At 41.0% G+C, this 25,141-nt stretch overlaps 1 protein-coding gene across 1 annotated transcript in view; it reads right to left on the bottom strand.

Moving 5' to 3' along the window:
* The window catches only part of LOC103364931 (dynamin-binding protein), a 30,848-nt gene extending 13,592 nt beyond the window's left edge, over nucleotides 1-17,256 (bottom strand). Inside the window, exon 1 of the mRNA XM_008292231.1 lies at nucleotides 16,920-17,256. The gene's annotated coding sequence lies outside the window, so the exon portion shown is untranslated. The remainder of the gene's footprint in view (nucleotides 1-16,919) is intronic.
* Nucleotides 17,257-25,141: the final 7,885 nt, after the last annotated feature.

Raw genomic sequence — 25,141 nt, 5'->3', positions numbered from 1 at the left:
CTATGCAAAGAGCCACTGGGTGAAAAACTGTTAAAGCAGAAGTCAGTTGCAGCTTTGCCATACATTCACAGACACGCCGTATGTATCAGAAGCACTTCTCAAACCACAAGAGAAACGCGTCAACGACTCGCCTTCACACTTCACGTCACATCTGGCCTACAGCTGGCTTTGAACAAAACTCAGCCACTTCAGCTGTGAAAGTGCAAAGTGTCCTCTCTATTGTGTCTGCATCGTGTTAAGGTGATGCAACGACCCAAAGGCGAGCCAAAGCTGAAGCAAAAACAGTCTGCTGTTCTGGAAATTCAAGAGAAAATCAGAGGCGGTTGAAGGTTTAACTTTATGGGACCATGTGTGTGCTTCTTTTTCTTTATTAAAATGTAAAAGAATTACACCAAGATGCATATCGGTAATATTATATTTCTTCAATTTAATGATTAGTATTTCCATAAAGGACACTGCTCTCTGCTGTAAAGAGAATCCAATGGTTATAATTGAATTAAAAGGTTTATGACACATTACAACAGATTTAAATTTTCTGCAGGAACAACCCGTTAAGTCTCCCTGTTAGCATGTGAAGTGCAATTTAAAGTCATCTTATAGCAATTGAGCTAATTTCCCCATAAAAGCACAGTGTGAAATCCATTTACAAACTGCAATATTCCCAGCAAAATTGTCTTTTTTTTTTGCTTATAGTAATGATATTAATCGTAACTATGTTGGGTAAAAGGCTACAAGGAGGGATGTCAACTCATGTCAGGGGGAAAAACTACAGCAAATGTAGTGAAACTGCCAAAACTGTGTCATGCATTGACCAAAAAACTGCCATCAGAGCCGACAACCACCACGCAGAAAGTCAACCGTCTACCTGCTCCAGGACGAACGAGTCACTGGGCTGCTGAAGCTTTCTCCAAGTTAATCCTCAGATCTGCATCCAGCCAGACAAGCTCCTTAGCGTTATTTATGGCTTTGTCAGTGTGTCAGTGGCCTCGGTGCTCGCTGACTTTTACGCCCGGGCTCAAGCCGATGACAGCACAAGCTGCCATCAGGTAGCCCAACACCAAGCCCCGCCCTCACCTGCTGTAATCCGCCGCTCGTCCATTGATACTGTGGGAAAGAGCAGGAGGGAAACCGTGGGCAAGTTTTATCCAGGAAAGCTGAACGAGCTTTTATCTTTTATACTTGGGACAAACTTAATCCTTTCTTGTCATTAATAAGTCAAATAAACTGTTGTGCTCCCACTAAATGCAGCCCTTAATCCAAAGCAATAATGATTACATTGGCTGCATCGCTTGAGTGTGGCCACATGTGTGTATCTGATGGAAAGTTACACAACAGAAGGAAGCATGAGACTGACAAAATCAACATCATAGTATTTTTAGTCTCACTCGGTTGATCTGCTGCTATGAGAACTTGACTGATATGGTTTTCATGGTCGGGGCTTTTACAGATACAGATCATTAGCGATAAAAGAGGCGATTAACTCACACACACTGGAAGTATAAAATAAAATCCTCGAGTAAAAACAGAGAATAGCAAAACTCTGTCAAAATGCCATCATATTTCAAACAGATTTTCAACTGATAGCTGTGAGCAGTAGTACAAAGGAGAACACTTTAAATAAATTAGTTTTACTGAGAATTGGTTAAAAACTATTGGATTCAATCAGGTTGAGAACTGGTCAACCTCTACTTGGTTCACTAGTTCAGTCCAAACTGAAATATCTCAACAATTTGAAGCAATAAAAAGGTGGAGGGAAGGAACTGTGAGAGTGCCCAGAGGAGGAATCTTAAATATTTTAGCGATCAGAGTGAAACATCTTGACAACTACTGGATGGACCGCCATGAATTTTACAACAGAAATGGATTTTTTTTGATCCCTAACTCTCTGAACGTCAAAACATGCAGGCTGGTTTGAAAGGCAGGTTATCTTTTTAAAAGGAACCACCGGATCTCTTTTAAAAATGTGCCAAGAAGGACCTGTTGGCTCCAGCTTGTAAAAACCCCACAAACTCCAAACTCCTCAACACAACCTTAGCATCTAAGGCCTTGTCCACATGTAGCAGGGTTTTTGTAAAACCGAATATCTTCTCCCCTCGGTCTAGAAAAAAACCTAACGTACACACCACCTCGTTTTTAGAAAAGAAGTCATCCACATCTAACTGCATTAGTGCGTTTTTAAGCACATTCATATTCTACATGAGGATGTAATAACTCTGACGACAGGAGTGATGACCGGGACATACGGAAATTGTCACGACATTCCTCCAGGAGCATGACTTCCAGCTGGCAGTGCGTCCCGGTCTGGCCCAAAACGGCATGCTAACACACTGAAGTGGCTCGTATGGCAACGTTACAGCTGCTGCAGCATTACACAACACATTTGCACAGCAGAATGTTGTTCTGTCAAGTGATGTGACAAAGCAAAACCTACCTTGTTTGATGTCACAATATCATTGTCAGATCACTGTACAATCCAGTTTTACTTCAAACGTGTCTCGGCTTGTTGAACTATGTACAACAGCGATTAGGTTCAGTTTCAATCCAGCTCAGAGCTGATCAAGACCTTGGCTTCTCTGAATAACAAACGAGCTCCCAGCAAGCATGATTTGAAGAGTTCATTTGTAAAAACAGAGAAGTCCATCTTCACAAACCTTCAGAAAACCCACTTTTCCATCGTTTACCTGAGACAATCAAACTTAAGTTATCTGTATCCGAATCCACTCAGCTTCAGTTTGATATTATCTCAAGCAAACAACAACAAAAAAAGGTTTTCTGAAAATCTACAGAAATGGAGTTATCTGTTTTTGCCAATAAGGTTCATTTGTGAAATTTTGAGGGGGTGAAGGCATTGAAGTGTTGAGAGAATGCATTTTTTGCCACGTGTTTTGGTTTTTCTGCATCTTCATCGTCGTGGATTGGGCGTAAAATTAGGTTGTTACTGACGTATGATTCACACATGAGGCCGATTCATCCCTCATTCACTTTGCCATAGATCCTGGCAGTAGTTGCTGTCACCACTGAAGCTTGGCAGCACAAAACTATAAACTTGATTCAACTCAAAGATCAAACTGATTTTCATCCGTTTTCTTATTCTTGTTTTTTTATATTCTTTTCAATATGAGTAATGATAAATAAAAGTTTAATCAAGTGCTTTATAAATGCTCTATTTGTTGTTTCTGACCACAAAAAGGCAAAAAAACATGAATCTCCCAAATGTTGTGGTTTAGTTTGCAGACTGATCCAGCTGATTTTTTTCCATTCTGCTCTTCGTAGGCCAATATCACATTAAGTATTAATTACAGACCAGCCACACAATAAAAAGAAACGTAAACATACTTCCAGATGTTACTGGATTGATTCTCTTCTATTCATAATAACCAAAAACAACAACTAATTTCACATCAGGTCTGATTTTAGAAAACAATAAAAAGTCATTAAATTTTTTTCTCTCTGTCGTTGTGAAAGCATAAAGTCCATCCTTCAGTTCGTTGGTGACTCAGTCTGACTCACAGCAGCAGCAGCTGAGGATCATTTTGTTTGGATTTGAAAAAAAAAGGGAGGGAAAACCAGGTCACGTCCAGGGTAGCAGGAGGAGTGTCCGGCGGGAATATCTCAACGAAGGACGTATTGGTAAAGTATTGTGCCACCAGATTACAGTCTGGAAGGTATCGCTTGAGAAACAAACCTCCCGTCACGATCCCCACGGCTGTAAAACTCCTGTCGGTAAAGTGCAAGGGGCATTTCATATGCACACGGGTCCAAACAAGACTAACAGGCGTATCCTCTGTTATGATTGTCTTGATAAGCAGCGACAGAGGAGTCCTTTAATAAGCTCCTATTAACAACATCAGAATATAATAACACACAAGAGTTGTGTTAAAAGCAAGATCTCGATAGAAGCTCCCGTCCCTCCCCGACCACTGGGTCCGTGATGGTGAATTTCAGACAAAAGTAAAAAATCTTCTCCCAGAACAAACTGTCTTTTTAAAACACTAATGACAACAACAGCGGTTATTGATGACTTTTTTTAGGCTGAGCGGCTGAATGAGACGGTGTGACTGGGACTAGTGTGAGCCACTTGGCATCGCCCTGGAGAAAGTAACAGGATTACGACAGACAGCTAAGTCAACAGCTGACACACACACACACACACACATAACTGCACGTGCACTGTATGCATATACACACACACACACACACACACACACTTCACAGCTGACAGCCGCACAAAGCAGCAACTGTTTGACCTGAGACGCGTCCCTGAGCCGTCGCCAGCCTTTTAGTAAACTGTCCGTGTTGCTAAAACATAAATGATCAGCATAAGACGCAGAATAAACAGACGTACGGAGGGAAGCGTGTTTTATAGCAGCACGCCGGCGTTGCACAACATGTGTTTTAAACTGCAAATGGATGAGTGAGAACAGTCGGTACAGTAGTGAGGAGAGCTGTTTTCACTCCAGTTAATGCAATCGGACTCAATTTGAAAGCACATAGAAAAATTGACCAAGTTAACTCATCTATAAAAGTTCTTTGACAAGGAAAACAAGATAACAGAGGGTGGAACAGCTTGTGCAAAATAATATTGACATGAAGGGTTTTTCCTTCTGGAGGTGATGAATGTGCACTTTAAAGGCAATGAGTCTCTTACCATATGAACAAATGATGAAAAAATTAAGCCAAAAATATAAATACAGTCGTGACTCGATAACCCGACACTAAATGTAAAACCTTCTTTTATGTCGGATTGTCAAGACGGAGGTCGAGATACGAGGAGGGCTTGATGCTGGAAGGCTCATTTGTTGCTAATATTTATTGTTTACAGTTGTTATCATAACCAGTAGGGCTGATCCAAATAGCACTTTCTGGTCTCTGGATATTCAGGCCCAATTAATGATGAATATCAGAATATTCAGTGAGGTTGGGGGACACTTCCACCCCGGTGGAGCGCTCCGATGAGGTGGAAGTGTCCGGAACGCACAGGCAGTACTTGGCTGCTGATGCTAGTTTAGGATAGCGGTCCCAGTTCTGTTTCCGCCATCGCCACCGCCACCGCCACCGCTGCCACTATCCGTGTTTACTTCCATAAACACTGAGCACGCTTCCGGCTGTTTGTAGGAATCTTTCCTCTGAGTTCGTCAAATACAAGTAGCATCTGACAGCAGCAGGATCCATACGAGCGTCTCCAAAGACAGAAAGTTGTGCACATTTATGCACCTGGAACAACAATATTAACTTCATGAATGAGCTATAATTGTAAATTATCTCTGTCATGGAGAGAGAGGATCGACCAGGATCCCAGTCCCCACGGTTCACTTTTCTCTACCTCAGACAGGTGAGCTGTCTCATAGAGTCAGTTTATCAGCTCTAGTTAAATTATTTATTGCATAGCAGCCGTGCTCAGGTGGAGGCCTGAGCTCCATCACAGCTGTCAGCACATTTTTATTTCACTGTTGGTCAAGTAGCAGTTAGATTATTCTCAGTGTTTAAGAAATCATATTTATACAAGACTATTAGTTATTTGTGCAGCTTGATAAGCTTGTCATGAGTTTAGATGTCGTCTTTTGTTTATTAGTGTGTTATGTATTATACATGACTTGATGTACTGTCCAGCTCCACTTGTATGCATTTTGTGTTTCTTTCCATCACTGTTGTGTGTCTGACAGAAGTTGTGAGGTTGTAACAGCGACCTTTTCCTGAACGATGAAGCAGCAATGATACATATCCCATCTCTAAAAAAGGCCTCAGCATTTATCACCATCATTTTATTGTCGTCTGACTTGTAATAAAACGCTGCACAATCTTATACCTGTAGAATATGCTGGAACAGAATGAACTACCCCACCATGGCCACTGCTGCGAGGCATCTCAAGCCTTCCTGTCCCAACAGGTAGAGTCGCGTGGCTGCTGAAACACCGTGCTGGTGTGGGAGCGGAGCGGTGGAGGAAGTGGGGATGTGCTGACTGTCTGTATCCTTTATTGAACACCGTTTGATGCCAACAATAAAGCCGCTGCCTCAATATCTGTCTGCCTGCCAGGACGAGGCTCCACCACCTCTGCCATTCATCCTATTCACACACACTGAAGTGGCAGGCTGGCACGTGCCTGCGCGTGGACACCGACGCATAGAAACGCTGGTAGAATCCTCTGGAGTGGCCTGGATGACAGCTGATGTCTTTTGATAGTTGGTTGTTTACGGGGGGACTCGTGCTGCGCAGCAGAATGCTGAGTCCGCTGAAACGCATTCACCTCAGAACAACATAGCCGGAGCAGGTGGACAGTTCTGGATATTAAAAAGTGTGGGACATCTGTTGAATCCCTTTTGACCGTCTAGTCTTTCAGCACATGTGACGAGGGGAGGGGGGGGAGCGAAGGGGGAGAATGAGAAAGCTCTGACTAGCTGACAGTTGTCAACACAAGTCATGTGGTTTAAAGGCCATGTGTTTACAGCCGGGGCCTCGCAGACCCCCCGTGGTGTGGTGACATAACCAATTTAGGTGCTGATTTGACCTGAACCAACAAAAAACTTTATGCTCTGTCACCATTAAACACAGAAAAAGTGCAGAAAGTTATTTCGTTTAGGATGTTCTGCCAGTCTTAGCACAAAGTTAGATCTTAAAATCGCCTGTTTTGTCCGACCTACAGCCAACAACACAAAAACATTCAGTTTACTATCACATAAAACACAGAAAAGCAGCAAATTATCGCCACTCAGAGGCTGGAATTAACAAATATTTGACATTCTGCTTGAAACGGACTTTAATAGCTGACAGTTGATGGATCGTTTCAGCTCATCCACATAACCTGTAATGTTCTGGGTCTAAATGCAGCCCAGAGGCTTCGGTGAATGTCACACAGTGAGGCACCTCCATTATCTGGCATCACTGATCTAAACAACGTGGTGAAAGGCAGGAGAGCCGAGCAGCTTTCTAATGCATTTCATCCAGATGAGGCAGCACTGCGCGGCCTCAGCCAGCTGGATGGAAGAGCACATCTGGCGCGTCGAGTCAAATGCCGAAAGATGCCAGACTCTGTTGAAATATTTGGCGAAGCCGCCGTGTAGCAGTCAAACATGTGAACAGGCCTCAGTGAGCGCAGAAACATGGCTGAAAGCATGCAGACATACTTTACTGTACGCTGACTGTGCGCTTCAATACAAACTATCATATAGCAGAAACAAAGCCTAGTTTGTCACGAGGCCACCAGCAGAGAATGGACAAACTATTCCTGGTATATGAAGCAGCCCAAACATATTACAGTGGTTACAGTTATGACATTTTCCAGTTAACGCTGTGAACTTTAAGGCAGAACTCATCCATGATTGTAGCTTCTTGAAAGCTGTAAAAGGTGCAATAAAATTCTCTTTGCACGTTGGATTTATTGCTGCTCAATGTACAACGAAGTCAATGGTGGAGAATTTTCACACCAGTCTTATTTGAGCTCTTTTTTTCCCATTATTGCTCAGAAAATATTCAAAATCAAATAGACTTTTATGCACTAACTGTACGGGTATTAGGCCCCATTACAAACTATGTGGCTTAGACAATAAAAATAAAGGAACGGTGTGATCATTTGAGAAACACAATACTGCTTATTTGTTTCTAGCAGAGTTAGCTGAGAGTTGAGTGAATGCATAGCCAGCAGCGTGTTAGCTTAGCTTAGCATTAACGCTTGAAAGAAGGGGAAGCTAACCAGGGTCTGTCCACACCTTTTAGCAGAGACAGACCCAATAAAACAACAGAAAAAGTAAAGGATTTTCAGGTTTCCAAAAGTCCTTGAACTGCTCATCTGTGATATCCTGCTCTATTAGAAAACTAAATCTGAACCTAAAATTACATTTCATGTGTAATTTTCAAAAAATTGCCAAAAATGAACTATTTACATCAACCAGTTTCTGTATTTAAAAAAAAAAAAATGGGCGTCTCAACACGATGGGGAATCCATTAATATTTCAGCTGCAACTAATGTTCACATGACAACAATTCTGAGAGTTTTCGGTTGAACTGCAGGCTGTGTTTACAGAGAGCAAACAGAAGACAAGTATAGATACGAATTTAAAATAGAGTAGGAGGATAAGGGATAAAAATAGGAAGTCTAAATAAAGCCTAAATATAAAGACAGTTTCCTTTTTTCCAAAATTGGTAACACCAGTGGGGCCTTGGAAAAATGATGATTCCAGGTAGTTTTTTTTATTTTTTGTTTTTTGTAAAATAGTCAAATTCATAGTCATAGCCATACTAGACAACAGACATGTTTGAGTTCTCCCTAGTCCTAAGAATGGCTGAGCTGTTTTGCCATCACTCTCAAAGCCATTTCCTGACTGTTTCCATCCTTTATGCTAAGCTAAGCTAACCGGATACCGCTGCTGATATCCTCAGTCTGAATGTACAGATATGAAAGTGATATGACGCTTATCATCTGACTCACGGCAAGAGTGCGAATCCGCTGTTTACCCACCTGATCACCTGTCTGTTGTGCAGCTGGCTTTACAGGATGTGCAGCATTTATTGCTTTTCTATTGGCCCCCTTGTAAGACACATGAATGAGGGTTGTCCCGCACCGCTCCAAAAGAGCCAAGACGCATTGTGGTGCAAAGCTGCTTAGTTCTGTCTTGACTAAGAGTTAACTGAGTCAGAGCTGGACAAGCCCTTCCATGATCCCTTTCCAATCAGTCACACCTTCCGCAGAGCAGCCGGTCCGGTCTTGTTTAAAACCTTGAGACGGCAGCAGATTACAGGAAAATGTGGTTTATTAGCTGAAAAAACTTAGACGGTATGATACAATAAATGCTCATTGTCTTTAAGTGTTTGTAGCAGAACTGAGGAGAGGAAAATTGCTGGTGCTGAATGTAGGGGAAAACCCTGGGTGGGTTCCTGTAAAAGCCTGGAAACACTCTTTTGGCTCATCCGTAGAACTAAATCCACCTCCGTCTTCACATTTTCATTCAGTTTGCTTTCCATCATCTAAAGTTTGGCTTGTTCACAAACACTCCTCGAGGGAATGCAGTTGCTTTTCAGACTCCATTTCATCCTGATTCTCTTTTTTTTCCTTCCTTTCCATAACTGCCTTCACTCACATACTTGCCTCTCCATTCCTTTCCCGAGCGAGCACGTGTTGAATATCAATGGCTTGTATGACACACACACGCTCAAGTATACAGACTCTGGGTGGAACTGCTCTTTTTGCATAAACATTTCCACAGCGAGGAGGACAGCTCAGATGCCTGCGTTGTCACGGATACAGAGATCTGTTTGGATGGCAGAGGGTTTTCCCTGCGAGGACCCCAGAGGTGCCCGAGGATATGCCGCACCCTTAAAACACGCCTGCGCCCTAATGGTTCGCATATGAGCTGTTGCATAACGGTTCTCTCCCCTGAGATCACATCATGACATGCCTGCAGAAACATTATCAATTCACAGAGGAGGAAATATGCGCACTCTTCTTTTGGGGAAAACTTATCGCAACACAAAGTCCTCAAATCGTCGGTCTAGGAAGATTTCAGGGTGAATTCGGGACTCTAGCGAGAGACTGCCAAGATGGCAAAAACCTACCCTGCCTTGATGAGTTTCCCTGACTAGGCTTGAAAGTGCTACTGACAAGTTTGTGAATCCGCTCTTGGGGAAAGTCTTACCGGGCCTGACCCGGTATAATCAGAGGATGTAATATCAGCCGTGTGGGAATTTGGCAAAATTCTACCAAAGCACTCAATCTTCAAATGCTAACACGCTGACAAGCAACTATGTGAGAAAAAAATAACACAGGGTTGCCACTGCTGGGTCCCTGAGCGAGACCCTTGGCCCTATCGGCTCCAGGGGGGACTTAGTGAGGCTGACCCTGCCCTCCCCCAGCTTCCTGGGATAGAGTATTTCCCCCTTGAGGGCTCAATAGAGTATATACGATAAACACAACTAAAGACCAAGAGAAACAACCCTCACTTTCAGTTAGGCTTCTTTAGTGTATTTATGGTATAGATGGTAACACAACAATATCCAACCAACACTCATCCATTTGTCCACGTGGACTCTTCGCAAGCTTGGCAATCTTTAAAAAAAAAAAAAAGGTGGCAGGTTCTTTTCACGGTACTTTAAAAACAAACAGTCCATGCACGACAGGCTGCTAATGAGCCACGGAAGGAAGTCACTTGGGGTTTGTTAATGACACTTGATTTTATCGTTTCTTTATGCACTTTCATGTCATTTTGCATCTATAGAACAGTTTTCCTCTTACTTTTGTCATAGTTTGTATCATCAGTAGGTCTGGGGATCAGTAGGGGTACCACCATAACGACCGGATATTCGGGTTCAGCTCTAATCATCCGTACATATCGCTATGATTATAGATAAAGCTTACTAGGGTGTAAAAGCTTAATGGTTTGCAGGAAAATCAGGGGAAAACCTTGAGTTTCTTGGTCTGAGCACATTGGTTGAAATTTCCACCTGGAAAAAACATCCCCGATTTCAGTCAGTAACGGCTCCACAACTGTGCTGCCAAACTGGACGACCTTGGGTTGGTTGAATAACAAGCACTTGAGACAACTTTTAAAAACTTTAAGCCTCTCTGTGCCCACCGAGCCTGACCAAAAACTCAAAAATCTACTTTTTTCCCCACTTTCTACTGAACCTATTCTACAAATTCTCATCTAACTCGACACAATCCGATGCAACAGAAATAAAACATAACAATCCTACGTCCATTTCAGTCCTGACAGTGTCACATGGATTTCTCATTGAGCTTCAGAAGCTTGGTGGACTTAGCAAAACGTCTCTTCATAACACTATCAAGACAAACATGTTGACTGTGAAAGTAACAGCTAACTAATGGAATAAATGACTGAGTCTTGGGGGAATGTTTTATTGTTTAGTCTCTCAGCCTCTCTGCCTCCATGACTGTTTGCATCAGCTTGTTAAGTCTAGTCTTTGAAAATCCCTTATTTTGTCAATAGTGTTTTCGCTGAGCAGGCTCGCATCAACTTAATAAACTTTAACAGGCCCAAATTTCACAGCGAGGACGGCCAACTTCCTTAATTTGCTCTTTTTATAACAACTATGCAGGGGTGGCCGATTGACCGTCTCGTTTTGTGGGCGATCTAAATTTGGCACGTGATCGGCTTTTACAGATCACATAATTATAAAAGGTCCAAACCTTCCTACTTCACATGAACTGAACAAAAGCATGATTGGTTGTGACACAATTAGGACGAGGCTCAGCGGACGCATTTTGGAGACGCGACTTATTTTGTAAACAGTGAGTTTTTAGGCTTCAGTTGATGCGACAGGATTTGCATCAAAACACTCGAATAATGTGATCGCCAACTGAACCGTGGGGAGGATTGTGATTCAGGATGTGATTCTGCCCCCCCCAAAAAAATCCTCTACATCGGCTCAGGTGAAAGCTTCTCCCCTTTGGTTGCCTTCGATCGGACCAGCACTGAAACCTCGCTGCACTCATTTATCAAACCAACTCTCCGGCATTTTCCTGCCTACTCATCCAAGCGAGCTAATGCCGTGCTGCCAACCAAGATTGCAAGGAATGTTGACATTTTTAAAAGTCTAAACCTTCTCTCTGAAGTGATGGAACATTATATAATAGGATGAAAAATGGAATTTCCCGTGCTTCTTTTTTATTATGTTTGACATTCTGTGCTGCAGCTGCAGAGCGGCGGGCCTTCAGTCGCTTACAACAATAAAACGGTGGTAACGTGCAAAACTACAAGACGCACTGGATTGTATCTGGACCGCTCCTGTGTAGTGTTTGTGTGATATGTAATACAAACTGACACAAACATCTCAAGTTTCTCTGTCACCAAGTGCTGATACAGGACCCTGCTGCCAGCGTTCAATAATTCAACGTGCAGGATGTTTACTTTGTGCGCTTCCAAAATCTTGACAAGGCACTAAACACAAAAGCAGCACAATGGGGGAGAAAAAAAGAGACACCCACTTCTGATTACTGATAGGACTTCAGCTGGTTTGCCAGGTGTGACTGAAAGCAAAATGCGCTTTTGTGCACGGCCCTGATGTACAAGAAAAGACAAGTTACCGAGTCTTTAATTTTCACATAATGACGGCTGCTCGGATCCCTGCAGGCACAGAAAAGCTCGTGGTGTGCTTCAGTAGCCAAAGGAGTGTAAATCCTAATGCTGCTGCAGTAAAGGAGAAGAAGAAGAAGCAAAGCTGATGAGAGCAGAGTCAAAACACTGATACCCTGACCGGCTGCAGTGTGGTTGATTTAAAGAGATGCATACAGGAGCTGGTGTAACCTATGGAGGTGAAATGAGGCTGACTCAAATATTAAATTGAGCATTTGGCAGGATGTTTATATTTTAAATCTGCAAAAATGTGCATAAACTCTCACCTGCTTTCAAAATATTAAAAGTTCAAAACCAAAAAAGCAAACTCACTTCCCTTGTTCATGTGGAAAAGAACACAACAACAAACACAACAGATGGTGATAGACTAAGTTTAAAGCAGCAGCCAAGGTTGAATCAATGTTCTGTTTCTGTGATTCACAATTCATGGGACAAACCTGATGACAAAAAGCTGCATTTAAAGAGTCACCTTGAAGACATCAACTGTGCCGTGTTCATACAGCAAACACACGAGCATGAAATGTCACAGTACAGCATCCTGAGGAAGTAGAAAGGAGGCAATCGGTTGCTTTACCGACTCTGAAAACATGCAGATCCGGACTGTTCTGACAGATCTGAACCAGCCTGACAAACACAAACCTTCTTATAAACACTGGGGATATTGAACAGCACCGACACCATCAATAAACGGCTCTGCTTACTCATAAGATCGTAATGTTCAACAGCAAACAACTGCAGTTTGTTAACATGCAGGCTCCCCCCCTTTGTTTCCCCCCAAACAGCTCTGAGGTTGTTAAAATCATCTTATTCCTCATCAACTGGAGGTTTGTTTCAAGTCTTCATTAAATCTAGATTATGTTTATACTGGGAAGAATCCTCAAACACAAGCTGCCATATTTTCAGTCTTTGACAACTGATGTATATTCCTGAAGTTGAGCCTCATTTTCTCCACACATCTGTCGTTACTGGATACTAACCCAATTTAATTAGTTTTTATTGAACATGCAACAAAATGGAAGTCTTCTAGATATCTTGTGCATCATTTAAGACAGGGATCTCCAATCCTGGTCCTCGAGAGCCACAGTCCTGCATGCCTTAGGATCATTATTAGGCTTCTGCAGAGCTTGATGATGAGCTGATCATTTGAATCAGGTGTGTTGGAAGAAGGAAACATCTAAAACATGCAGGACTGTGGCTCTAGAGGACCAGGATTGGACACCCCCGATTTAAGAGAAACTGTATCCCACATTCAGGCTGACGTATCTGGTACCTCTAGAAAGTTTGTGATCTGAAAAGGAATCTGAAACTACATTTCCTTACTTTCATTTTGTGGATTTGGACAAGTATTGGACACAGAGAGGGGATAATAGCATCTTTAAGCAATACTCTACTAATGTGTCTCCTATCATAGACGATGGTGTGGTACGTATAGTACAGTTGTGGCCACTTGTAAAGACCATGTATGTCATGGTATTGAGTGTTTTTAAATGAAAGTCCATCCTCTAGAAGCAGCACCTGAAGGCTAAAGGCTTGCTGGTGATCACATGACAAGGCAAAGGTCTTCTGAAGGACAGTTCTGTGGTCAAATACAACATAAGGTGAGCTGTTTGGCCACAAAGACCAGAAATGTGTTCAGAGGAGAGAAGGTGAGGCCTTTATCTCCAGTAACACCAAATCTACCATCAAGCATGGTGGTGGCAGTATTATGGCATGGGGCTGTTTTGCTGCCAGTGGTAAACAAAGTAAATGGAATAATGAAGAAGGAGAACCTGTACTGTGCTGAAGAAACAAGTCTGTGTCAGAAAGCCAACAAAATATTTCAACTGGTCAAAGATAAAACCAGAAGTTTGTGGACGGGTACAAAAAGTGTCTAGTTGAGGTGAGAATGGCCTAAGGACCTTTAACCAAATATCATAATTGCTGTATGTATATTTTGGACCCAGCAGACTTAGTCATATTTCCAGAACACCTATAATAAATAGGTTTGATCAATGTGTTTCTTTTATTCCATCATAGAAATTTGAGATTTATTGGAGTCATTGGAAACTCAAGACTCCCATGATGCCCTTGATCACTGTAAATGTATGTAAACTTTTGCTCACAACTGTATGTCTTCATGCCTACAAACTACATTATACAGTTGCTGCAATATCTATATGTCTTATTCAGCCTACACACATTGATATGGCTATTTAATACAATATACTGAACTGAACAGAGATGTCAGAACTGAATATAGAGTTGAGTGGTTCGGGTGCCAACAGAGGTGCAAATACCCTGAGAAGCAAGTCCCTGGTTTGTTTTTAGGCTGACCAGACCATTAAATGCACGGCACTCCCCATGACTCATCTCTCTAATAAAAGGTACAAACACCCCCCAAATAACCTTTAAAATAGAATGGAATATATATATATAGAAGTGAATAGTGAACAGAACAGAGATGTGAGAACAGGGGACAGCCTGCTACAGAACCCCACAATACAGCAAAAGCAAACTGCTGTTACAAGTCATTGCATGTTCTGATACAAGTGAATACAACAAAATCCACTTTAATGCAACATAAAAGGAGACTTCAGTCCATATTACTAATCCAAGAGGTATGTCGCTCCATGTGAGAGACGGGAACATATTAGAGCAGAACAGAACAAAACAGAATAGAAGAGAACATCACAGGGCTTGTGTGTCCGTGTGTGTGGGACCAGAATATTCCCTCTGTGTTTGTGTGTACTTGTATAACTCGTGTTGTGAGGTCCTACATCTGTGTAGTCGGTCACACAGTGAGGGCTTGTCTCCCTTGGTGCACACAAAATGCAACTCCCCATAAAGTAAACCATGACAAGTTGGAAAGAAGACTCAGTTTAACAAACTGGAACCCACCAGCAGGTCTGAGAGGTATATTATCCTTTAAAAAAAACAAAAAAAAACACCAAAATTACACTATTTATCAGTGCCAGAAATTGTGGAAACAGAAAAAATCATCAGATTTTTAACTTTTAAACAGTCCCTGAACACATCATGTGTGACCTACAGTTCCATCAGGTAAATTAACCAAATTGAAGTAATTTTATACTTTATGTCTCATTTAAAATTCACCAAAAATCGAACCGATTGTTCTAACCAGATTCTGCGAAAAACAAAAAAATCTGCATTTCTTGGCACAACCATAAAGCCATGAGTGACTCAGCTGTGACTAACAGGCACATGGCAAAAATTACGAGAGTTTTGAGCTGGGATTGACCAATTTTCAATTTGGACCATTATGAGACCCAGTAACAATCCAGTGTCGTTCTTCTTTTTTACAGATTTCAGATGCAAAAAGTTAATTTAAAAATAGTTTGGCTTAGATGCAACTATTTCTGTGTCTGCAGTCACGAATAACAGCCAATTTACACTAAATGTCAAAAAGTTTGTACTTTTAAGGAAATCTGTGAAACATTAGTCTTTCAATTAGGTTTTGTGTAGGCGTTTGTTTTTTTTTAATTTTTGCCCCCAGGTTTTTCTTTTTTACTGCAAATGTGTGTCAGTTCCAAATATTATACATAAATAGTATTCAGTCACCTTCAGTACTAATAATTGGTTTTGATATCCACCCTCAAAAAATCCTATCAGTCAACAACTAGTTTCCACAGAGCACACAGGAGACAACAGAAGAGATAAAGAGGAAAAATAATGATCAATAAAATAAATGCAGCATGGTTTAAAAAAAATGTACAGAGGAGCAAGTCATCAATCCATAACTCCCACTGAAAACTCTGAATTTCTGACACGTGACTGTTAGTCACAGCTTAGTCGGTCATGACTTCACAGTTGTGCCGAAGATGCAGAATTTTACAGAATCTGGTTTGCAAATGGTTTTATTTGGGACATTTTTTTCCCCTTAACCAACATCTAGAATAAAGTGAGTGATTACTACAATTTTAAGCTTAGATTTGGTTGATTTCCTTGATTGAACTTCACACATGAGATGTTTAAGGACTGCGGGAAAGTAGAAAATCCAGTGATTCTTTCTGTTTTTACTCTTTTTTTTCTGACAGACACATTTGTTGGAAGACACACTCTGCATGGTGAAGTTCAGATTAACTTAAAGTTTGTAGATGTAGCACATGGAGCTCAAACTTTTTGATGACACCCGTAATTACACTCAGTAAAATGAAATGTAACGTGGATTCCAGCTTTTTTTTCCCCCAATCTTTGTAAAATAATCCAAGAAATGTGCATTTTATTTGTATTTTTTTATGTTGTAAGTCATTATAATTGTGTCACGCTGCACCGAAGATATCTTTGAGTTCTCTTTTCCACCCCCATGGATGTGCAGGACTTTGCAAAAAGAAAAAACAAGAGGCCACATTGAGGGTTAAGGTTAGATTTGGGCTTACGCGAGCTGAAGCTATGATTAAAGCTAGAAATAAATCAATGCACTGTCCTGTGGAGGGATGGAAACATGGCTGTGTGAGTGTCCTGATCTGTCTCACATGGTGGAACAACTGACAGCAGTGGCCACAGGTGACAGCCAGTCAGACAGACAGCAGGGGGATTATTTGGTGTGCAGCACTTGTGTCCACAGCCATCACTCATTCAGCTCACGTCATGTAGTCAGCCAGCCTCATAGTATTCACACTGAGGTCTGTGTGGAGGATAAATCATGTCCAAAGTACCACCAGAGTCTGTCTCATACTCCAGATCTGCCCAAATAAATCACAAAGTTGCGGCTGCACGTGTACAAGCATGAGTTTCTGTGTTATTGCAAACTTATATCCATGTAAATACGCATCCGTCATGTCTGTTAGTAGCTCAAGCAGCACCGTAACGCAGGAAAGTGTAAAAGCGTCCTTACCTGTAAAGTGTCTGCACAAAACGTGACTAGATATCCAGCTCCAGCCCGGTGGTGATGTGGTGCTTCTTTGCTTGTTGGCGGAGTTCAGACTTTTTTTTTTTTTTTTTTCTCCTCCTCGCGACACAACTTTAGTGAAGCAGCTTCTCGCGCCGGAGCTCCGGAGCAGAGCGCGCGGACATTATTGATATTATTATTATTATTACTATTATTATTTCCAAGAAGAAGCGCGTTATCGTGGCGTGAAGGTCAACAAATTCATGTTGGCCAGCAGAAAGCGAGGTCTCGGTCCGGTCAGCTGTCATCACATTAGCCGAGCAGCTCTTCTCTCCATGCCTACACACAACAACGCCACCCACTTTCTCCCCAGCAGACCCGCGGCTGGCCCGGCTGCTGCCTGACGGAAAAGACGGCGAAGTGGCTCCAAAAGTTCACTAATTGCACTCTAACTTCATTAATAAAATAAGAAACTCTGATGTTTTTTTAAAATAAATAGTCACAAGTGTGTGTGTGCGTCACCGGTCCAATATTCAGTGGTGCAAAGTAACTAAGTATATTTACTTTTGTGTACTTTAATAGTAAGTCTCCTCTAATGTCACTGATATGTTGCAGATTAAACTGCACAACTGAAATATAATAATAAAGTCTGCATGAATACATTTTCTCCTCTTTTTTTAATCTGTCTATCTGTACTAAATTTTGTGACAACCCTCCCATAGTTTTTATCGATTTAATGGTACAATTGCAATACATGATGAGTCTTACAAAAAAAAAAAACAGCAGGTTTAATCCCCACAGCATATGTACCTAATTTAATGTAATCTGTACAATATTTGTTGAGCTATCTTTATCTATCTGTGTTAAATTTTTGTGATAACCCTCCCTAATCCCTAATACAAGAATTAGTCACAGTTGTGGACATTTGTGCCAAATTTAATTGCAGTCCATACATTTTTTGTCTGTCTATTTCAATGAATAAATACTAGTGATGCACGATATAAAATTTCCTGGCCGATACCGATTTCCGACATTAAGATTTCCGATAACCAATATTACTGATGTCGATATTCAATTTTTGTTCACACTGAAACATGAGTATAAGTAAGCACTGTGACAGTGTTTAAACTATTCAAACGTAGCCCATACCAAATTAGACCACATAGTCTTCTTTATTATGTAACAAAAGTAAAACATATTTGAACATATTTAACATTAAAAGACCATTTAAGTAAAAACATCTGTGAAATAGCAGCAATATCAAATGTAGAGACGAAGGCGCTATTGTTAGACCTTTTTTTACATTGGCATTTTTGTTGATCGGACCGATACCGATATATCAGAAAAAACGGTAATATCGGTCGATACTGATGTGGTCGCCGATATATCGTGCATTCCTAATAAATACATATATTATTTTTAATGAATATCAAACAATCATTAAACCATTTTTACAATATTCTGATCAGCACCAAATAAGCATCATGCCAGCCTAATGATTGTGCTTGTTAATTGTCTTAACTAAGTGGTAGTTCATTGTATGGAATAAATGTAGTTCACAACCCCAGATTTACTTTGAAAACCACCATAAAATACAAGAAATTAGGATTTGGAGTCGAACATGTAAAGTTACCCAACTTTCTTTCAATCAAGATGTCGAGTAAACCAAAGAAAAACTTGATTTGATTCTACTATGATCAGATTTTTAATCTATAGCAGATTACTTTTCCATTGATTGACCCCATTGTTTCAGCTCTGCTTTTGAACCTTTTACTGATCATTCTTCTGTCATGTTACTTTACTGAGACTTAAGATGGAGGAGTTTTGTTCACAATATACTGTTTTTACATTTTGTCAGTATTATATTTTGATAAAGGAAATGATCTGACTTCTTCTTTCATTCAAATGCTGGACATTTAAGATGTATTAACATTCATTACATTTTGTTCGGCTTCTAGGATGACCAGGCTCAACAACTTTTTAAAACATTAAGTACAGTAAAGCTAAATTTCAAAGTCAGTCTCAGTTGTTATGTCATCTGCTGCTTGTGAAATCCACGTGAGGATGGAACAAACATGCCTTTTGTGGCAGAGGATGAACCAATATCAACACGAACATTTCCTCAATTCATTACTTCATTCCTGTGCGGGTCAGCACTTGTTGGGGTTGTCCACTCCACCCAGACCAAAAGAAGAGAAAAAAATGTGAACAGCAGTTTCAGGAAGTAACATGAAGTTTGGAGCTTGGGATTTTTCTGTCATTGTTTATCTAGTTTAATGTTTTACGGATTCAAATCGTGTGCTGCGGCAAAGGTGCTGCTGTTTAATTTCAGGTGTTTATTAGGTTATAATTTATAATAAATTTGATGCAGATAGAAGTCTCAGCATGTCAGGAGGGAAAGTAGAAGAGCTGATGTGATGTGGAGAAGCGTCCCTGTAATCAAGTTTTTTGTTACTCGGCAGGAAGGTGTATCCTGTGTTCTCTTTCGTGGCGATCTTCTCAAACTGCTGCCCTTTCATTGGGACTCATCAAGACAATAAAATCTTTTTTTGGAGAGAGAAAATCACAGTGATTGCATAAGGGATTACACGTTCGGTAGCCCTTCTCTCAGCCATGATGTGTTGTGGTGTGAGTCCAGTTTTTTTGCTGTGTCTGCAGTAATGACAGCTTCCTCATATGCGACTGTGTGTGTGCAGAACAATGGGAGGAAACGCGGTCGGTTCGATGCTTTTGCCTTCAAGAGTGGGCACGGAAAAGGAAAAGATACAGGAGAGGTCACACTCACATGCACGGACATACCTATTCAGTGGCGTAGTGGTTTCTGGAGAGATGGGTATTTTCTTAATCTGTGCCCCCATTTTCTAACCATCAAGCAAAATATGTGTCAAACAGTGACATGTAGGACTTGTCTTGCATCTTTACTTCATGCAGATGTGGCTCAGTAGTATCTGCACATATGCTGACATATTTGAGTAAAGATCATTTTGAACTTAACTTAATCTGAGAGAAAATGCAGATTTTAGCACACAGCTGACTAATGTGCATCAGAAGGGATCTAGAAATACATACAGGTAGCGTTAACTGATCTGCCGTACACCTCTGTATACTTGCAACACAGACTCAAATGCAACACAGAATTCCTGTAACAGAAGAATGTTCACCAATCAGAGTCTTAATATGGGCAATGTTTGCTTTATCACCACTTAAATGTGAAAAATGTGAAATCTAAACATCTCATGTGAGTGGAAAACTTCATTCTTGGTGGCGGAAAGTCATCTTGTCCACCTTCAACTTCCCTCTAAGCTCATGTTTTGCACCAGTGAAGCTCCAAATGCCAGAGTGTACTCAATCAATCAATCAATCAATCAACCAAATCTAAATCAATGATGGGTTAACTGAATCAAAAACAGTTAAAGCTGTGCAACATGCATTTGTAATATGTCACTTACAGTACGTCACAAACATGAGTAGGCCATCTTTATGTGGAGCTACAATTCTTTTTTTTTCAGATCCTCAGAGAGTCCATTGCCACGTTAAACTTCCAGTGACCAGTATGAGAGAGCTGCTCCTGCACCTGCTCCCCATTCACACCTGAGACCTTGTAACACTAACGAGTCACATGACAACGGGGAGGGAAAATAGCTAATTGGGCCCCATCTGGTCATTTTCACTTAGGGGTGTTTCACTTCTGTTGCTCGCTGTTTAGGCATTAATGGCTGTGTATTGAGATATTTTGAGGGGACAATACATTTACAAGCTGTACACTGACTACTTTACAACATAGCAAAGTGTCGTATCTTCAGTGTGGAAAGATATTATAAAATATTTGCAGAAATGTGTGTTTTGTGGCAAACTGTACATCAATAAGTGCTGATATAAATGTTCATGTTATATTCACTTTTTAATAGGTTGAACACAGAAACACGTTGTTGCATGTATGGAGAATACATCCATCATCTATACACCGTTTAATCCTCACTAGGGTTATGGGGGGCTGGAGTCTATCCCAGCTGACTCAGGGTGAAGGCAGGTTCACCTGGACAGGTCACCAGTCTATCACAGGGCTACACTTAGAGACAGACAACCAAGCACACTCACATTCACACCTACGGACAATTTAGAATCACCAATTAACCTCGACATGTTTTTGGACTTTGTGGGAGGAAGCCGGAGAACCCGAAGAGAACCCACGCTGCATGGGGAGAACCTGAGAACTCTATGCAGAAAGATCCCGGGTGTCCTCACTTGCTGCGAGGCAACGATACTAACCACCGATCCACCTTGCAGCCCTGTATGGAGAATCACTGCAGTAAATGTAGTATGATGTACGTGAGGCATCTAACCAATGTCAAAGTGCTACAACTGTCCCTGGTCAGGCTTCTTAATTCACCTTAAACAGAATAAAACAATTGAAATATATCTCTATGTGTGTGTATTCATGTGAGAGTCCGTCAGGAACAGTTACTGTCATGTTTTCCATTAATAAGAAAAGTATACTGTGAGTATATTTTCAGCTTTGAGAATTGTCTCACTGTTGGATAACTTCTTCTTCCTTCACCTCTGATTCAGTGACCGTGGGTGCATCCGTGTAGGAGATGCCTGGAACCGTCAGACCTCCGGTGGGCTTCATTGACGCCACATTTCGCCAAGTGTACACAAGTGCACACACCAACACACACTCACGCTCATGCATACTACAGCTGGGAACACTCCAGATCAGTGACTCCCGTATGAAACGCCGGCTTTGTCTGCCGCCACAGTGGCCGCTCTCATCCGAGGGCAGTATGTGGGTCTATTGTTGTCTTTCAATATTTTGCTGCCAGTTTGAGCGTCACTATAATGCAGAGGACACATTGGCTGCCGTACAATCATCCTGTTGTGTTTCCTCTGAGAAACATCAGCTGTGACGAAGTAGGCAAAAAATGACAGTGAACAAGTTATTGTAGTTACTGGACTGATAGCTGGGCAGATGTCAGGAAACTCCATGAATTAAAGATTTTTGTGACTCAGTTTTATGATGACAATCGCTTTAATGTTGTGTGAAGTCATTTTTTGACTTTTGGATCATTGCTTCGGGTGCTTCATTTTTGCTGGATATTAACCGACAATCAACACATTCATAGCAGCAAATTGTGAATATTTTGTACATTTAAAAACCCTGAGTACATTTAAAAACCCTAACATCAGTTCTTATATATAGAATATGTGTTGTATTGTTATTTCCTTCTTACAGACAAATATGTTCAATATTAACACTTCTCTCTCAGATTTTCTACTCATGAAAGAATCTGTGCAGCACTATGATTTCCATCCAGAGGAATGTGAACAATCTGAACTTCTACTTATATAGATTTTGCTTTATTTTTTTATCTTCTACTGATACGTCTTAAATATTTGCACTATCTCCTTTGCTGTTGTAACAATAGAAATGTCCTCCCATGTGGGAATAATAAAGGTTTATCTTAACTAGTCTTATCTCTCTTTAAAAAAATTGGGGAGTTTTTTTTTAAATTCTTGACCCCTAGCATACTATTACCAACAATAACATCTCAAAAACTACTGATCATATAATCTGTTGTTTATAAAATTTGACTCTGGGTGAAGCTGAAATTTAAAACACTTACGTAGTAGCCCTGCAATGGACTGGTGACCTGTCCAGGGTGTCTCCTGCCTTCACCCTGAGTCAGCTGGGATAGACTTCAGCCCCCCACGACCCAGGTGAGGATTAAGCGGTGTATAGATAATGGATGGATGGATATAAACTGTAGGAGATGTGAGATTACCAACTGACGATAAGCATAAGATAATGTCTAAAAATGCAGTTGCAAGATTCCCATTTGGATCACACTGTGGCCACTGTGGAGTCCTTTGGGTTCCTGGGCATGACCATCTCCCAGGACCTGAGATGGGAGACCCACATAGACTCTGTGGCAAAAAAGGCCTAACAGAGACTCTACTTCCTCCAGGTTCAATCTTGAGCTGCTGAAACAGTTCTACTCAGCAGTCACTGAGTCTGTCCTGTGCTCATCTTTAACTGTCTGGTTCGGTTCTGCTACCAAATCAGACATGAGGAGACTGCAACGGACAATCAGGACTGCTGAGAGGATCATCGTTGCCCCCCTGCCCTCCCTCCAGGACCTGTAGTCCTCCAAACTGAGGAAAAGGGGCAGGAAAAATCCTCACCGACCCCTCCCACCCAGGTCATCACCTCTTTGGCCTGCTACCCTCCGGCCGGCACCGGAGCAGCTTCTTCCCTCAGGCCATGTCCCTGTAAATCACTAAACACTCCTGTTGCACTCCTCTGTGCATCACCATTAGATGTGCAACTCCTCAACTTCAGGTGCAATATTGTATTGTAATTTAAATCTGTTTCCTAATTTATTACTTGGCTTATTTCTCTTCTCATAGTACTTTTTATTGACGTAGTACTTTTATGCTTTTGATTTCTATGTTTATTCTTGTCTTGTTGTTGTTGTGTATCAGTCTCATTCATTGGCAATAAAAAAAAAGCTTCTGATTCTGACTATTGCTAATGGCAGCAGTGTGATGGTATTATTTGACCTACTAGTGCTGGTAGTTTGTGGTAAAAAAGCGACTTCCTGTTTACTTAGCGTCACCTCACGCTGAATAATTTGTGTGCAGCTCCCTGTTTTTGTTAGTTTAACTTCAGTATCACTGTCACAAATTCACAGAGTGCCCGGTGAAGTGCGCTTTTCCTCTTTCCTGTTCGTCAGAGAGGGGCTGTTGTTGCATTCTGCGGTGGCTGTGAATGGTACAGGAAACAAGCTGACGGATTTCTTGTTTAAATCCACTCAGAGTAGAGTTTGTAAAGAGACTTTTGTAGTTTAGCAGATGGTTCTCTAGTCAAGAAAGTAAAATATATCAAACGTAAGGTCCACAAGCTGCTGACATCACCAGTGATTAAATATTTAAAAAAGTCTTTATTTTGAAAATGAGATCAAATTGAAGCTTCAATGGCCTCCAGTAGAATAGTTCAGTTCATTTTATTGTACATTGTTCTCAGTGGCGTCATCATTCAGCGTCCTTTGCTGCCACCTCCAGGAAGCCGAAGCTCAGTCGTGTCTCTTCAGTTTGTTTTGCGCATATCGTCTGTTTTGAGGGTTGTTTCTTGTTGTCAAACTGCTTTAATGCTGATTTGAACTTCTAAGAAATCACAGAACTGCACCAGCAGCGTTGCGGTTGGAGTTCCTAGATGCAATCATCTTCCCCTTCTGCAATAATATGTAAGTGCTCCTCCACAAAGTCAGCAGTATGACAAACAAACCATAAGTACCCAGAACTGGTCTCTGTGGAATGCAATATGAAAATATAATGACATTGTTACAGTGATGTAGGTGCAGCTGTAAGTGTGAAATATATGAAGATGCTCGTAAATACAGTATCAGCGCTATACTTCATTGTTCCTGGGGAAAAAAGTGGAGCTGCAACTAATAATTGCATTTTTAAACAATCTACTATTTTCTTTTCTTTTCTTTTCTTTTCTTTTCTTTTCTTTTTAGATAATAAAGCATCAGAAAATGGTCTCACAACATCCTTGAGCTACGTTCAACATCATCAAATGCCTTTTATTTTCAGTTTGCTGTGAGGTAAAACCACTTCCTCACAGTCAAGCAGCTACCACAAGATACTTCTGAGTAATCTCATCTAAAATTTAATGAAAGAGTAATTGATTAGTTGCTGGTTAACTTTTTGTTGACTGACGGATCATTGCAGCGCTAAAACAAAGATTGTTATGAAGCAAGAGTAACAAGCATTGGAGCAGATGAAATTGCTGATATTGGGTTTAATGACGATCAGTGGAAAACTATTAGGAGCATTTAGTTCAATTCATTTCCAAAGCTGAAAAACAGCATTAAAAATTAAATAACATTTGTTCTAGTTTGATCAGAACTGCATTTTTCTGTTTGGAAGCTGAATTTAAGATGAATCATCAGTGGCTGGACGGAGACAGCCATGTTTTGCATCTTTTCCTTGTACAACAGCGACATCTATTGAACGCAGCCTGAAAGCTGAGACAGTTTTCCAAGGGATCATATATTACTTCCAGACTACCAATCATTTCATTTTTACTTTTTTTTTTTTAAACTTTACTTAGGGGCAGAACTAGATAAGCTTTTGCTTCATTATGTTCCTTCTCAAATTAGATAAAAGTTGACATACATGTGTATGTGCAGCATTTGTTTATGTCAGATCTTTTCTGTTTTCTT

This window comes from Stegastes partitus, unplaced genomic scaffold, assembly GCF_000690725.1.
Source record: "Stegastes partitus isolate 25-593 unplaced genomic scaffold, Stegastes_partitus-1.0.2 Scaffold795, whole genome shotgun sequence".
NCBI lineage: Eukaryota > Metazoa > Chordata > Actinopteri > Pomacentridae > Stegastes > Stegastes partitus.
This window is presented reverse-complemented; position numbering and strand designations above follow the sequence as displayed.